The sequence below is a fragment of the Spermophilus citellus genome, assembly GCF_964194105.1.
Source record: "Spermophilus citellus genome assembly, chromosome: 3".
Classification (NCBI taxonomy): Eukaryota; Metazoa; Chordata; class Mammalia; order Rodentia; family Sciuridae; genus Spermophilus; species Spermophilus citellus.
The window spans coordinates 6,506,627-6,523,533 of NC_138184.1; the positions used below are offsets into that span (position 1 = coordinate 6,506,627).

Below are 16,907 nucleotides of genomic sequence, written 5' to 3' on the forward strand. Positions count from 1 at the left end.
AAACTCAAGTCAAGGTCTTGAGTTCCATTCCTACTCAGGAAACTAGAGTTAAAAATGTACCTTAGATGTACTTGTGGTTAAGTCTTCTAGAACACTGATTTAATGTTCAGGAGATCAAGAAACAATTAAGAGGAGCAGAGTAGGACTCAGACTAAAATTCAATGTTGGCTCCACTGATTTCTGTGTGACTTAGAGCAAGTTCTTTGTATCTCTGAGATTCTATGTTGTCACTGAATTAATATCTAGTTGACACAACTCTACTGAGTAAAGCTTAAACAGATAATGAATAATACATCCTCTGTGCCAAGGAAGATTTATTTTAGCTCTGGGAAATCCCAAAATGAATGATTCAGTCACTTTTCAGTATTTACTTATATAAGAACAAAAAGTTGCAATTAGAGGACTAGGAAAACCATAACACAAGGTCACAGGATATTTAGGTCAAACAGTATCGTGATTAACTTTACTATGATAATTAATTATAAATCTTATCCTATTTCAAGAATGTGGAGATTTCCAATTTATTCTGTGATCCTTCTCAATTCCTTAGTCTTGCCTGTTCTTATACCTTTACCAAAAATCATAATCACAAATTTTGTTGGTGCCATGTATGGTTTTATTCCTTTCTCAGGTATAATTTTCTCTTACTATAAAATTGTTTTTACCATTTTGAGAATCCCTGCATCAGGTGTGAAGTATAAAGTGATCTCTACCTGTGGGTCTCACCTATCAGTTGCTTGCTTACACTGTGAAACAGAAATTGGAATATACCTTGCTTCAGCTGTATCACATTTTCCAAAAACTGTTGAAGTGGCCTCAATGATGTACACTGTGGTCACTCCCATGCTGAATCCCTTCATCTACAGTCTGAGAAACAGGAACATGAAAAGTTCCCTGAGAAGGCTCCACAGCAGAATGGTCTAATCTCTGGACCTGTGGCTTCCTTTTAGAATATTGGTTGGAAAAGGCAACAAATCTATCTATACCTATAAATCCTGCTTTCTTTCTTAGTTTCTTAGTTTCATTGTTTTTGTAGTTTAACATTTTTAACTTCCACCATCTTATTTAGTATAGAGATGATTTCCACAGTTTGTGGAAGAGAGTAATGTGAATTTTTTAAAAATAGGCACTGTTTCAATTTGAGAAAATAAAAACTTTCTGGAGATGATAATGTTGATGGTTTCACAAAAATGTAAATGAGATTAATGCCACCAAGGAGTATATTTTAAAGTGATAAAATGGTAAATTCTTGTATGTGTACTTTAGCACAGTACAAATGGAATAAAATAAAGATGACTCTTTAAAAAAAGATACAAGTGAAGTAAATATTACACATGAGCATCCTCCAGAGTACATGAAGGTTTAAAATCTTTGGTGGACATTCTTTTTCTCTAATACTTCTTTCTCCATTAATATCTATTAATTCCACAGAGGTTGGGATAACATAGACCAATTTGTCTAATTATGAGCATTGTGCATTGAGACTCCAAGGGCATATAATAGAAAATATTCAACTTGTGTCTTCAGCCTTCAGTATGTTGATTCTAGTCAAGTGGACTCTATATCTGTGTCTGCTCTCCAATGGTTTTCTATACCAGAAAGCTCCTGTCACATATTCATATCAATTGTGAGGACAGAGTCTGAACCTTCACTGGGCTTCAGGCAGAGGACGAGTGTTGGATCCATAGTACTTGGTCATGACGCAGCAGACACAGAGTGTAACCAAGTAAGTGCTGAGGGAGTCAGGGATAGAGGAAGGACTGACAACTGAAGTGTTATTTTTTTATTATTCAAATACACAACAACTACAGTTGGCAGAAGGGAGAATAACTATATGAAAAATCAGATATGTTAACTTTAAATTCAGTTTATTCCCTTTTCCCTCCTGAATTCCTCCTCATCCCCTTCTTTATCTTTATTTCTTTAGATTACTATTGGGGATTGAACCCAAGACCTCATTTGTACTAGGGAAGTGCTCCACCAATGAGGTCTATCCCCAACCCTCCACTTATTATCTCTGTTATGTAGGGAAAATATTTGGTATCTCTGACACTCAGCATGATCATCTGAGTAGAATTATAGTTGATAGAACTTCACCAAGTAAGGATTACAGATAAAACATTCTCTCTATATGATTAATATAGAATGGATAAATGGATATATGAAATAAGTGCAAAATAAAATTTAGACTATAGCATTAGTAATGATGATTTTAACCTTCATACCATTCAACAAAAATGTCCTGTGACTTGAAGCTACTCTTTTTCTATATCTGTAGTAGAGCATTTTATTTTTGTCATTATGTGATTATATGCTATATATCTGGTGAGAAATGACTAACTCTCATTTCTGATTCCTTAGTACCTATTCCTTGTTCACCAAAAAGTAGGCATCACCAAAAAAATTACAGATAAATATTCAATAGATCATTGTTTTGTTCACAGAAAATGGCCATAATCAAATGGTTTTCTTCTGTCCATACTTTCATCACTTTCAAGAGTGTCCCATAGAACTGGGGATAAGATAAAATAGCTCTTTTTGTGTCTATGTCATGGACATATTGGTTCAATAATTCCAGTTATCAGCATCTGCAATATTTAGTTTTTCACTGACTATGGTAAAGGTTTTTATGGGTATAGAATGACAAAAAGTTGCAGATAGAGAAGGAGCTATATGATTCTTATTGCTTGGAGTGAGATACGGTTTAGAGTTTCCAGTTATCCCAGGAATGAGTACCCTTTGACAATTGCATTTATCATAAATTCACATTTTCATAAGAATTCAGTTCTTTATTTCTTTAAATACGATGGCCAAATATTTATTAAATTCTAAACTTCCCTAATATGTCAGATATGTACAATAGATAAGTGTTATTCTTTCCATTTCCATTAAGTAGTATAAGTTCAGAGAAGTGCAAAGATTTATACACATTCTACAGATTAGAGCAGATTAATGGTGTGAAATAAAGATGTTCATTTCTTGTCTCCCTACTTGTCTCCCTCCTCTACTGTAACCAATGGAAATAATATTCCTATAGGAGATGAAATCTATTAGGATGACACCATGGAAAGATTATTATTAGGCCTACTGCAGGGATATTTTTTATGGTGTATCTTAACAATAAGAGAATATATTGATAGTAACAAATATTCTATTGAAATTATATAGGTGATTAATAGTAAAACTGTACATGTCTCAATTATTGGAAGTCAACCATTATCTAATACACACATATTACATAGAAATTCTCACTTGTGATATAGGGAGAATAAGAATTTTGAAAAGACTGTCATAATGATAAAAATTAAATGATATTCCTTCCCAAGATAATGCTGTAAGTCATTTAAAGCATTTGAAGTAGCTATATGCACTTTATAGAAACATTTCAGGAGAAATGGGTTTTAGTTCCTTTGGGAAGTTTTCTCAAATGCTGTTCATGGACACATAAGTCAATAGGACATGGGGAGAGTGACAGAAAAATACACTAACCAAATTCCTGTTATTAGTTGCTTTGGGGGGACAGAAGAGCAGGAGAATGTAATCTTGTTAGATATGAAAAACTGAAATTTCATGGATAACCATCAAATCTTTTATCAAATATGATTTTTGAATGTAAAGTGACTGCAGAATAGAAATTTAAGCCAAAAAGAAAAATGAAATTATGTCATTTTCTGGAAACCTGATGGAACTTGAAAGTATCATGTTAAGCAAAGTAAGACAGAAAGACAAGTGTTTTATGTTTTCTATGTGGAAGCTATAAAGGGTAATAGGGATCTCACTAAAACAGAAGTGAGGCCATTAGTGTAAAAGAAGGAAATGAGAGAGGTGAGAAGGTAAGGGGGGACTGGGGAGTGAAATTGGTTAAATTATGTGCATGTGTAAAAATGCCACAAAGAACCCACTATTCTGCATAATTAATATACATCAATAAAACATTTAAATATTATTTTTGAACAATATATTATTATTATTATTATTTATATTTTAATGGGGGTAGTGAATATTATTGACATTAATAAAAATTATTACTATGGAGCTTTTTTGAAGTGCACAAAGGCAGTGATTCTCTAGTGTAAGAAAGGGTCATGAGGAACTTCACATGCAGGTAGTATGATTAAATTAATTTGGCTTGTGGTCACTGTATCTGAATATTTTAAAAAGTTAGCCAATAAACGTATTGATAAATGAAACTGAGAAATACTAGTTTATACAATACAAAAGATTTTTTTAAACACTTTCTTGTAACAACCCTATATGGTATGTAATTTTCACCTCCATTATGCAAATCAGAAAATTCGCCAGAGGTGTCCTATTCTTTTCTTTACAGTTTTCTCCAATTAAATCAGAGTTGACAAATTAACGAACTTGACTTGCCTTTGGGTAGTTGAAGTGAGACAATTGTAATCCATATGTCACGAAGGATTGATGTGAAAATCTAAACATAAGAAAGTGGGGACTCAAACCTAGGGTTTGGGACTCTTCCTGATGTTGAGGTGCTAAGATGTAAGAAGGTTTATGATCAGCAAAACAATTAAGCAGATTGGAAGGCCCTAGAGGATAAAATTTATATATTAAATGATTTTTAGGAGATAAACCATATTTGACAGATCCAGTATATCCTTGAAGGAGGGAAACTGGAAAAACCAAAGAACAGTGGATTTATTTGCTAGCAGATAAATGGCAAGTTTTTTTTTAAAATTACAACAGCCAACTTTTATTTGATGTGCAGATATTTAATTTCTAGAACTTAGTTTATAAATATTCTAAGTTAATTGAACTTACACCATTGTTGTTGATTAAAATGAGATGTATTCCACAGGCTAAAGTTCATTCAATATAAATTATTTTTTTTCTACACAGGGAAGAATATGTCATATTCTCTATTTTATCTTAAACAGCTGGTTGTTATTTAACTGGGATCATAAACTTGTTGTGTGTAATGTGCTTGGTTTTCTAACATTACATAGTTGAGTGTCTCTAAAGTAGTTGTGAACAAGAGGTAAATAACACAGATACAAATAATGAAAGAGTTCTAGGAAAATTGGATATGTCAAAAATCAGAAATGTTTCTAAAAGTCATGGAACACAAGTGTGGAAGGTTGAATAATTGAATTTAAGATATATACAGAATTCGTGGTGCCTCTTCTTTTTCCCACTGGCTTTTCTTTCTCAAAAGGTGTCCAAACAATAAAGGACCACAAAATGTAACACATCTCTCAGAATTCCATCTCCTAGGACTCTCGGAAGATCCACAACTTCAACCCATTCTCTTTGGACTATTCCTGTTCATGTACCTGGTCACAGTGCTTGGGAACCTGCTCATCATCCTGGTTGTCAGCTCTGACTCCCACCTCCACACCCCCATGTACTTCTTCCTCTCCAACCTGTCCTTGGCTGACATCGGCTTCATCTCCACCACGGTCCCCAAGATGCTCGCGAACATCCAAACTCACAGCAGAGCCATCTCCTATATGGGCTGCCTGACACAGATGTCTCTTTTTATCATTTTTGGATGTATGGATGATATGCTTCTGACTGTGATGGCCTATGACCGGTTTGTGGCCATCTGTCACCCTCTGCATTACTCAGTCATCTTGAACCCTCATCGCTGTGTCTCTTTAGTGTTGATGTCTTTCTTAGTTAGCCTTTTGGACTCACTGTTGCACAATTTGATCGTTTTACAACTTCCTTAGTTCAAGGATATGGAAGTTGCTAACTTCTTCTGTGACCCTTCTCAACTTCTTAATCTTTCCTGTTCTGATACTTTTATCAGTAATATAGTAATGTGTTTTGTTGTCACCATCTCTGGTTTCTTTCCCATCTCAGGAATCTTTTACTCTTACTATAAAATTATTTCCTCCATTATGAGAATCCCATCCTCAGGTGGGAAGTACAAAGCCTTCTCCACCTGTGGGTCTCACCTCTCAGTAGTTTGCTTGTTTTATGGAACAGGCTTTGGAGTGTACGTTGGATCAGCTGTATCAAATTCTCCCAGAAAGGGTGCAGTGGCCTCAGTGATGTACACAGTGGTTACTCCTATGCTGAACCCCTTCATCTACAGCCTGAGGAACAGCGACATTAGAAGAACCCTGAGGAAGCTCCACAGCAGCACAGTCTAATCTAAGGACCTGTGGTTTCCATTTGGAATATAGTTTGGAAATACAGCAAAAGTAAACATATAGACACATGAATCATATCTCCTGGGTCACATTAGTTTTGTACTTTGTATGCTTTAATTATCATCATGTTTCATAGTATGGAGGCAGTAATATTTTGGAGAAGGAAGAATGGGAGGATTTTAAAATGGATAAAAAATTTTAGTTTTGGAGGATGAAAAATTACTGGGGATGGACATCACTGAAGACTGAACATTAATTTAAATATAATTAATGTCTGAATTTTGCACCCTTTACTTAGTCTTCTAAGTTATAGTATTATTTTTGGTCAGCCTTTTGGACTCCTGGCTGCAAAAATGGTTTGCTGTACAATTTATTATTTTAAGGAGGTGGGAAGTTCCAACTTCTTCTGCCAACCTTCTCCATTTATTAATATTGCCTGTTCTGACACTTTCACTAATAGCATAGATGTTTATTTTCTTGGTGCAATATCTTGCAATTATTGCAAGATCCTATCTCAAGGATCCTTTTTCTCTTATTATAAAATTCTCATTCCGTTGTTCAGAGAACTCCATCATCAGGTGAGAAGTATAAGGCCTTCTTCACCTTTGGGTCTCACTTGGCATTTTTTTCTTACTTTATGAGATAATCTTGGGTGTACATTGGTTCAACCGGATCACATTCTCCCAGAAGCAGTGCAGAAGCTTCAGTGATGTACACAGTGATCACTCTTATGCTGAATTCCTTCATCTACAACCTGAGGAACAGGGACATGAGGAGGCTCCACAGCAGAACAATCGAGCCTCACTCAGGTCCTGAGGCATCCATTAGGAATCTAGTTTGGAAAAGGCAGCCAAACTAAGGTCATAGAACTGTCGTCCCAGCATGTTAATTTGCAGTTTGTGTGCTTAATTCCTCTTCTTGTTTCACAGCAGAACGTTGTTGGACGCTGACTGGAGATAGAGGAATAGGGACTTTTAAAAGTATGCACAAATGCTCAATTTGGGAATTGGAAAATTTTGTACAAATGCATGATGGTGAAATTGAACAACAGTGTGAATATAATCAATGCCACAGTACTGTGAACATAAAAATGGTGATTTTTTTCTCATGTATTTTTACCACTATAAAGAATGGAAATAAAATGAAAATGTTCTCTAAAAATTGAAGACACGAAAGAAGTTAATATGTACAGCTCAATTCATAATAGCCAAGTTGTGGAATCAGCATAGTTTCCTGTTGATAAAAGATTTATAAAGAAAATATGTCCCTAAAGACCTAATAAGAGCATGCTACAGGGACACTGCTACATCGATGTTCATAGCAGCACAATTCACGATAGCAAGATTGTGGAACCAACCTAGAAGCCCTTCAATAGATGAATGGATAAAAAAAATGTGGCATTTATACACAATGGAGTATTACTCTGCATTAAGAAATGACAAAATCATAGAATTTGGAGGGAAATGGATGGCATTAGAGCAGATTATGCTAAGCGAAGCTAGCCAATCCTTAAAAAACAAATGCCAAATGACTTCTTTGATATAAGGGGAGTAACTAAGGACAGGGTAGGGATGAAGAGCTTGAGAAGAAGATTAACATTAAACAGGGATGAGAGGTGGGAGGGAAAGGGAGAGAGAAGGGAAATTGCATGGAATTGGAAGGTGAGCCTCAGGGCTATACACAATTCCATATAAGAGGAAAGGAGGGGTAAGAGAAAAATTATACAAGTGGAAGAAATGATTTACAGTAGAGGGGGTAGAGAGAGAAGAGGGGAGGGGAGGGGAGGGGAGGGGAGGGGAGGGGGGATAGTAGAGAATAGGATAGACAGCAGAATACATCAGACACTAGAAAGGCAATATGTAAATCAATGGAAGTGTAACTGATGTGACACAGCAATCTGTATACGGGGTAAAAATGGGAGTTCATAACCCACTTGAATCAAACTGTGAAATATGATATATTAAGAACTATGTAATGTTTTGAACGACCAACAATAAAAAAAAAGAAAATATGTCACATATACATAATGGCATTTTTTTTCAGGTTTAAAGAAGAATGAAATTATGTCATTTGCAGTAAAATGGATGAAAGTGGACAGTATCATGTTCAGGGAAATAAGCCAGAGACAGAAAGACAAGTATCATATGTTTTGTCTCATATGTGAAGCTAGAGGGAATAAAAATTTTTTAAAAAGAAAAAAAAATTATATCATGAAAGTAATCAAGAAACTGATTTGGGTAGATGAAGGGGATCAGGGAGAGGGAGGAAGGAAGGTAAGGGGAGGCATTGGAGATTAATACTGAGCAAGTTTTGCTATGTACATGCACCAGTATGCCAAATGAAATCCACTGATCAGTCTTTACAGGATACAGTGTGATATTTTAATACATGTATACAATGTGGAGTGATCAAATCAGGACAATTTGCATGTCCATCACTTCAAAGATTGAGCATTTCTTTGTGTTGGAAATATCTAAAATCTGTTCTTCTAGCTGCTTTAAAATATACAATTAATTATTGTTAGCTGTAGACATCCTACTGTGCTATAGAAAGCAAGAACTTATTTCTTTTTCATAAGGGTATTTTTGTACCCAATAAAAAACCTCTTTCTATTTCCCTCCAATACTCCCTTACACTCCCTAGCCTTGGGAGCCCGCACTTTACTCTCCATTTAAATGAAACTTACATTTCTGTCTTCCACATGCAAGTGAGAAATGTCTGTCTTTCTATGCTTGACTTTTTTTACTTGATGTCCTCTAGTTAAATCCACATTGCCACAAATTACTCTTTTTCATATCTGAATAATATTTAATTGTGTACATATACTACATGTTCACCAATGACACTTTGGCTGATTATCTTGGCTATTGTGAGCTGACTACATGGAGCACTACAATAGTACACTGACACACAAAGTGAGGTTGTCAGATGATGCATCCTCAAAAGTGTTTAAAGCATGTGTGTACCTCAGACTTAAAATATTCATGCAAATCATTTTGTTTTAGGTATAATTGGTACAATTTAAAAGAGCTTTGGGTACTTTGTAGGAAAACTTTTAATAAGTGTTCTAAATTTATTAGATGTATATTAAATTATAGAAATATAAAATGATTAATTGGAAAACGTATGTATTTCCTGCAGATAATGTTGTCCACTAAAAATATTTGAAGTAGATACATGTTCCTTACAGAGAGATTCAAACACAATGCTGTGGTACTAAGATCACTTTAGTGAAAACTTGTGTGGGATACTGTTCAGCTAAGATTTAGGAGACTTTCATGGTATACAAATCCATAGTAATGTTATGGAAACTATGAAAGGAAAATCTACCCACCACATTTACGAAAACTTTGTTTTGAGGGAAATGTCTACATAGAAATATGATCATGCTCATGGCATTTGCAGGGAAATGGATGGCATTAGAGCAGATTATGCTAAGTGAAGTTAGCCAACCCCTAAAAAACAAATGCCAAATGTCTTCTCTGATATAAGGGGGGGGTGACTCAAAATGGGGTAGGGAGGAAGAGCATGAGAGGAAGATTACCACTAAATAGGGAAGAGAGGTGGGAGGGAAAAGGAGGGAGGAGGGGAATTGCACAAAAGATGGAAGGAGACCCTCATTGTTGTACAGAATACATGTATGATGTTGTGAGGAGAAAAAAAAAAGGAAAAGTTTGTCACATTAGATTGGATAGAGAGAAGTGATGGGAGGGGAGGGGAGGAGAAGGGAGCATAGGAAGGGCAGCAGAATAAAATAGACATTATGATTGCTGTATGTATGTAGGTGACTGTATGACCAATGTGATTCTGCAATCTGTACAATCAGAAAAATGAGAAATTATACCCCATTTGATTCAAATGTATGAATTGTCAAGATCATTGTAATGTCATGTGTAGCTAGTTAAAAAAAAGAAAGAAATATGATCATGCAAAGACCCCTGTGAAACAAGCTTTACTGGTATTAGTACAAATTTCTACAAAATATGAGGTGAGGCAAATATTATTAATGTTTATGTGTTTAATATACAGGGTGGATATTGATGAGAACAATAATAGTTATTATTAAGTGATCGTTTTTTAAGTGTTGGACAATTTTCTATGGCAGGTTTTTTTCTACCCACCAAGAGTCTTAAATATCAGCTGTATCTGATATTCATTCTATTCAGAGACACAGTATCAGTATATTTGAAATATCTTTGGTAAATACATGGATCCATTGCTCTTGAGAATCACTTGGTTTAAGAAATTTAAATATTAAAAAAATACTGTTTCAATAATTTATAACTATTTAGGTCTAATTATCATGCTAATTTAACACATGAGGAATTGGTTCAGGTATGTTTATTCTTTGAATCTTATATATTTTTCCAGTTAAATAATTATGTAACCATTCAAAATGATGAAAGTGAGTGTCCTTCAGGTAGATGAAGTTAAGAGAATGTCTAATCCCTGTGACAGCAATTATGTGAAACCTTTGAACTAGGTTTTAAAGGCTGTTTCAAATCTGGTTTTGGGGGCTCCCAGTATGCTAATTATGATTGTAAAATGAAGCAGTTTTAACAGTCCACTGTGGATTACAGAGTTTAAAAAAAATACAAAAACAGAATAGCAAATAGTGACCAAACAAGATGCATTCCTCTGATTACAAGGAGTTAATTCAAACAAACCTGTATAATGTAACGCAATGAAAAAATCTGTTCTAAAGTTTTTACTTTTGTTTAATTATTAACATATGTGGTACACTAATGCCATCTATGTGGTCTGGAATGCTTGATAATTGTACACGTGGTTATGTACATATTTCTCAAAATTTGAAGTGCACTGAAGACAAAGGGTGAGGATTATGTATTAAGTGACTTCTAAAGACAATCCACATATTTGAGTGAACATTTATTTTCATGAAGAAGCAAAATCCTAAAAGTGAAGGAATTATGAAAACTTATGAATTTAACGGGAAAAAGAGCATACTTTGTGATTGTGATGCTTGGACTTTGTGGTAATTCTTGATTATAATAATAATAATAATAGTATTAATAATAATAACAACAACAACAACACAGGCGTGGCTCTTGTTTATAACTATTCTAAGCGAAGGTAATTTGTAAAAATACAATAAATTGATTTTTGATCACTTTTTAATGTCTTTTTTTTAAAGAGAGAATGAGAGAGAGAGGGAGAGAGAGAGAATTTTTTAATATTTATTTTTTAGTTTTCGGCGGACACAACATCTTTGTTTGTATGTGGTGCTGAGGATCAAACCCGGGCCGCACGCATGCCAGGCGAGCGCGCTACTGCTTGAGCCACATCCCCAGCCCTTTTTAATGTCTTTTAATTAGAATTCTTTATCTTATTAAAGGAGTAGGGATATTTCTTATTTTATATACTGTATTTAGGGTCTTATCTATATATTACAATGAATATGAATTTGGTATCTCTAATGATGTTGGACTTAATCTTCAGTAGAGTATCTCTGGGTTAACCAGCTTCCTGTTAATATAGCAAATACCTGAAATAACAGGTTTTAATAAGAAAGGCATGATTTTAGCTCACAGCTTTAGAGGGTTCAACCCAGGATTAATTGAACCCTATTGTTTTGAGCCTGTGATCAGGCAACATATCATGTTGGGAGAAAGCAATAGAGAAAAATTCTTACTGTATAGTCAGGAAAAAAAATGGAGAGAAAGAGGAGTCAGATGGGGTCACTCTATCCCATTCCAGAGCAAGCTCTCAACCACACAAAGCACCCACTACTACCCATCTCTTTATGTTCCAACAACTCCCAAGAGCACCACCATAGGATTCATCCTTTAACACTTGCATCTTTGTGGATGATGTAACATCTGAACTGTGGTCTAATATAAGTAAGATTAGAAACAGGTGTATAATAATAATAATAATAATAAATGATTTTAAAATTTAAAATATTTATAATGAAAACATTCTAAAAATTGGTTTTTCCTAACTAGGAAATACGGTAGAAGGTGTATGGTCTTTAAATGCAAGAAATTTTCTATTAAACTGCTTGAATCAAAATATAGACACACTGCTACATGCTGGCAACGTGCTTCTTTATTCCAAACCCTCTTTCCTTTTTCAAAAAGTGTCCAAGCAATAGAGAACCATAAAATCTGACACATGGCTCAGAATTCTATCTCATGGATTCTCAGATGATCCAGACCTACAGCCCATCCTCTTTGGGCTGTTCTGGTCCATGTATCTGGTTACAGTGCTCGGGAACCTGCTTATCATCCTGGCAGTCAGCTCTGACCCCCACCTCCATACCCCCATGTACTTCTTCCTCTCCAACCTGTCCTTGGCTGACATTGGTTTTATCTCCACCACAGTCCCAAAGATGATTGTGAACATCCAAACTCACAGCAGAGTCATTTCCTATGTGGGCTGCCTGACTCAGATGTCTCTTTTTATCCTTTTTGGAGTATGGATGCTACACTTCTGACTGTGATGGCCTATGACCACTTTGTGGCCATCTGTCACCCATTACATTATCCAATCTCTATGAACCCCTGACTCTGTGGCTTCTTGGTTTTGTACTTTTTTGTTTAGCCTTTTGGACTCACAACTGCACAATTTTATTGCCTAAAAATTTCCTTACTTGAGAATGTAGAAATTGCCAATTTCTTCTGTGACCCTTCTCAAGTCCTTAATCTTAATTGTTAGAATATCTTTACCAATAATATGATGTATTTTTTTGGTGCGATATTTAGTTTTTTAACCATCTCAGGGATCCTTTTCTCTTGTTATAAAATTGTTTCCTCCATTCAGAGAGTTCCATCATTAGGTGGGAAGTATAAGGCCTTCTCCACCTGTTGGTCTCATCTGTGTGTGTGTGTGTGTGTGTGTGTGTGTGTGTGTGTGTGTTTTATGGAACAGTGATTGGAGTGAACTTCAGTTCATCTGTCTCACATTCCCATAGAGTGGGTGTAGTGGCCTCAGTGATATATACTGTGGGTCACACCTATGCCGAACCCCTTTATTTACAGCCTGAGGAATAGGGACATAAAAAGAGCCCTGAGGAAGTTACACAGAAAAACAATCTAAACTAGAACCTTTATCATCTAATCCTAATGTTAGTTGGAGAAGACAGAAAAAAGAAACAACTAGAACCACAAATTCTGTTTCCTTGGGCACATTATTTTTGTACTTTAATAGATTTAACTTCTCATCATTTTTCACAGAATACTGGTGGTTGCTGCTTTGGAGCAAGGTAGAAATGGAGAGTTTTCAAAGTAGATACAATTTATGTTGTAAAATTGTAAAATTTCTGGAGATGTATGGTGGTGATGTATAACTAACAATGTGAATATGATTAATGTGATTGAACTATGTTATTAAAATTGTCAAAATGGTTAATGTTTTTATTTTTTGTATTTTCACACAATGAAATGGCGAAATAAAAAGCAAATAGATTTAAAAACTAAGAGAGAAGTGAATAGTACATAAGCTACATACTGAGTAGAAGAGTGGCCCCAAATGATTGAGGTCATTATCTTTATTTTCCTTCTCCCATTAATAGTAGGAGGTTTGAAATTGGGATAATGTGAACCAGTATGACAAATTTGACCTCTGTGCACCAAGCCACCAAGATCAAGTTAGAGCAATTACCCATCTTGTGCCTTCAGTCCGTCAATTGATGGCTCCAGTCCAGTTGGCACCATACCTGTCTGTACCTCCCATGGTTTTATGTGACAAGAAGCTCCTATAAATGTGCTCATGTTAATCTGAGGAGTTTGTGGCTTCCTTAGGCCACAGGAAGAGAAGGTTCATCATATTTTCAGTCATTGGTCCTGAACAAGTAGACATTGCAAGATAACCAGGTAAGTGCTGAGAGAGACAGGATGGGAGAAAGACTAACAGAAGCATTATTTTCTCACCATCAGGTGTAATATGTCAGCTGGAGTAGCCGATGGGCGGAAAAGTGTGCAAACTTCAGGTATGTGCAATGTGCAGATTGTGGTCTTGTTTGTGGTTTCCCCTCCCGCCGCCAAAAAAAAAAAAAAAAAAAAAAAAAAACCTTTTTCAATACTTGACTTTCCACCCCACAGTGGTTCCATCTCCCATAGGCATCTGCCTCATAAGAACAGAAAGTGTGACCATGTAAAGTGTTCCATAACCACTCCAAGACATTTATAATGATAATGAGGAGGAGGAGGAGGAAGACGACAACAGTAACCCTAATATCATATACCATTATAAAGGGCTTCCTGTGTGCCTGATGCTGAGCTCTATTCTATGATTTTTTTTTCATTTCCTGTGTGTAGTCATTCACAAGACATATGCCCCAACACTTTTGTTAGTTTACAAGAAAGAAGGAGCCCATCATTTTGTGTGCCATGAACTAGGTGGTAGGTAGAAAAGAGTGAAGCCTTGTTTGAGATGACCTGTCTTTGTTCAACACAGGCTATTCTTGCCAGCAGAATCCTGGCAGGCCATGAAATTGATAACCCTCATATCCATTTCCTTCTCTTTCACTCCAGGAGATATTTCTTGTGAGATCCCAGGTAGGCCACAGTAGAGCACACCTGTTAGGCACCTGCTGCATGAAGAGTTCCAGGTAGAACAGTTGTGCATTGCAGGCTATGACCACAAAACAATAGACACACAATGATTCACCACAGACTCTGTCTTCTCTGCAGGCCAGTTCATCCTTTCATCTGTTCTCAAATCATCCATTCCTGTCATCACCCCACTTGTCTCAAACAGAGAAATAAGGTCATGTCCTGGTGTCATTCCATCAGAAAGCTGCAGAGAGTTTTCAAATGTACCTCAGATGTGCCTGTATTTAAGACTTCTTGACCTCAGCTTACAATTTTCTGATCGTTTGGAAACAATAAAATGCTTTGGTGTTTCAAACTCAAAGATTGAGAATTTAATTTTGTATTCTGTTGGCTCTACTTATTTCTGTGATGTAGTGCAGGATGTTGATATGTCTGAGGCACAGGATTGTCATCTAAGTTAGTTTCTCGTTGGTACAATGACACTAAGTAAAGATTACACAGGCACAGCTTGATCCCTGTGAGTTTGTGAAGGACTAAAATGCAAGAAGGAAAAAATGCAACTTTGACATTAATCTTAATAAGATCAACCTTCATACTATTCAATCAAAATAGCTTTTGATTTGAAGTTACCATTTCCCTGTTTCTGTAATGGAACATTTAATTTTTGTCCTTTTATGTTTACATACAAGGAGAGGAGTTACTATTTCATTTTTGATTCCCCAGAAACTATTCAATTTTGGGCACAGAAGAAGTATCAACAATAAAAACTTCATTTAAACATTGAGTATGTTTTCTCTTGGTTCACAAAATAATGGCCATACTCAGCATGGCTCCAACACACGTGGTGTTTTCTCCTCTATACTTTCATTCCTTTCAGGAATCTTCCATAGAACTTGAGACAAGTCAAAACGGCTCCTAGCTGAGTCTGTTTTAGGGACTCATGGGACCTATAATGACATTTAATAATATCTGCAATGCTCAATTATTGAAAGATAACTGCAGAGATTTTATGAGTAGAAAATGACAGAAAAGTGTGTAGGTAAACCTTTGGTTGTAACACATTTTATATGTTCACATTATTCCAGGATCCAGTGCCTTTTGCAAGCTACTCCTCAGTAAATTCACGATCTCCAAAGTGATGGAATTGCTTATCTAAAAAACATATATGGTGAAACAGTTAATGACTTCCACATTACCTTGGCATAGAAATGAATGATATTCCCCCCCTTCCAATAGGGAGTACAAACAGAGAGGTGGAGACTCACATACATTCTAAAAATATAGCAGGCCAATTATGTTGGCCCAAAATGTTGATATTTTGATTTCCATCTCAGGGCACTGTCTCCTCTACTGGAGCCTAGTGGGGATATTATTTCTGATACAAAATGAAATTCCTTGGAGAATAATCTCAAAAGAATTATTACTAGATAGATTTCAATGATATGTTTGGTTATATATATAAAAGATAAGGATATATATTGAAATACAGCATTTCAGATGTGTTTGTTAACATTTTATTAATCTTAGGCATCGATTGGTGTAGTGTAAAATAATCACATTTCTGATCAGTGATTTAGAATTATGTGGATTTAACTAAGCCATCAGGTCAAACAGTAGTGACATTAAATAATTAATAAATAACAAAATAAAAGTGAGGATTTATATTTACAAAAGAGGAAAATCAGGAAATTCAATAATGTTGAAATATTGTTGAAAATTTAATAATGTTGAGTGCAAGATAATTGGCACTCAATAATGTTTTCTCATTGTGAATTATCAACTTTGATTTAGTGTGCACATGGTCTGTCTTAGCTCTTTCAGTGTTTTAAATATTCTAAGAAAAAGGATGTTTTCATATAGTCTTAGAATAAACTCTGTTTGACTGTTTTTTACCTTCCACTCTTTTCTTAAAGGCAAAAGGATATTGGTTCTTCTTTATTATTTTCCAAAAAATATTGGCTGTATTTTACTGTGATAATGGACTAATTATCCATAATGTTCTTGATCTTATAACAATATTCAGTTGATTGTCTCTAAAGCATATATGTAGAAAAGGAGGTGAGTAAAACAGAAATGAATAATGAAAGAGGTTTAAAAAGATTTTGTCCTGAGAGGTATTGCTACAGTGTATGGACCTCAAGTTATGAATAAACACTTTTGCATACTAGAATTCCAAATAATGAGAACTGAATGCCTCTTGGTTCCATTTTCTTATCCATTTTAAGTTTTCAAAATGTCTAATAAATAGAGAATCATAAAATGTAACATAGGT

The 16,907-nt window shown here is 35.3% G+C and overlaps 1 pseudogene across 1 annotated transcript; it reads left to right on the plus strand.

Moving 5' to 3' along the window:
- The first annotated feature begins 5,165 nt into the window (after window positions 1-5,165).
- Window positions 5,166-6,119, plus strand: LOC308645949 (olfactory receptor 7E178-like; annotated as a pseudogene). Its single transcript has one exon. The product of its transcript is annotated as an olfactory receptor 7E178-like (transcript).
- Window positions 6,120-16,907: the final 10,788 nt, after the last annotated feature.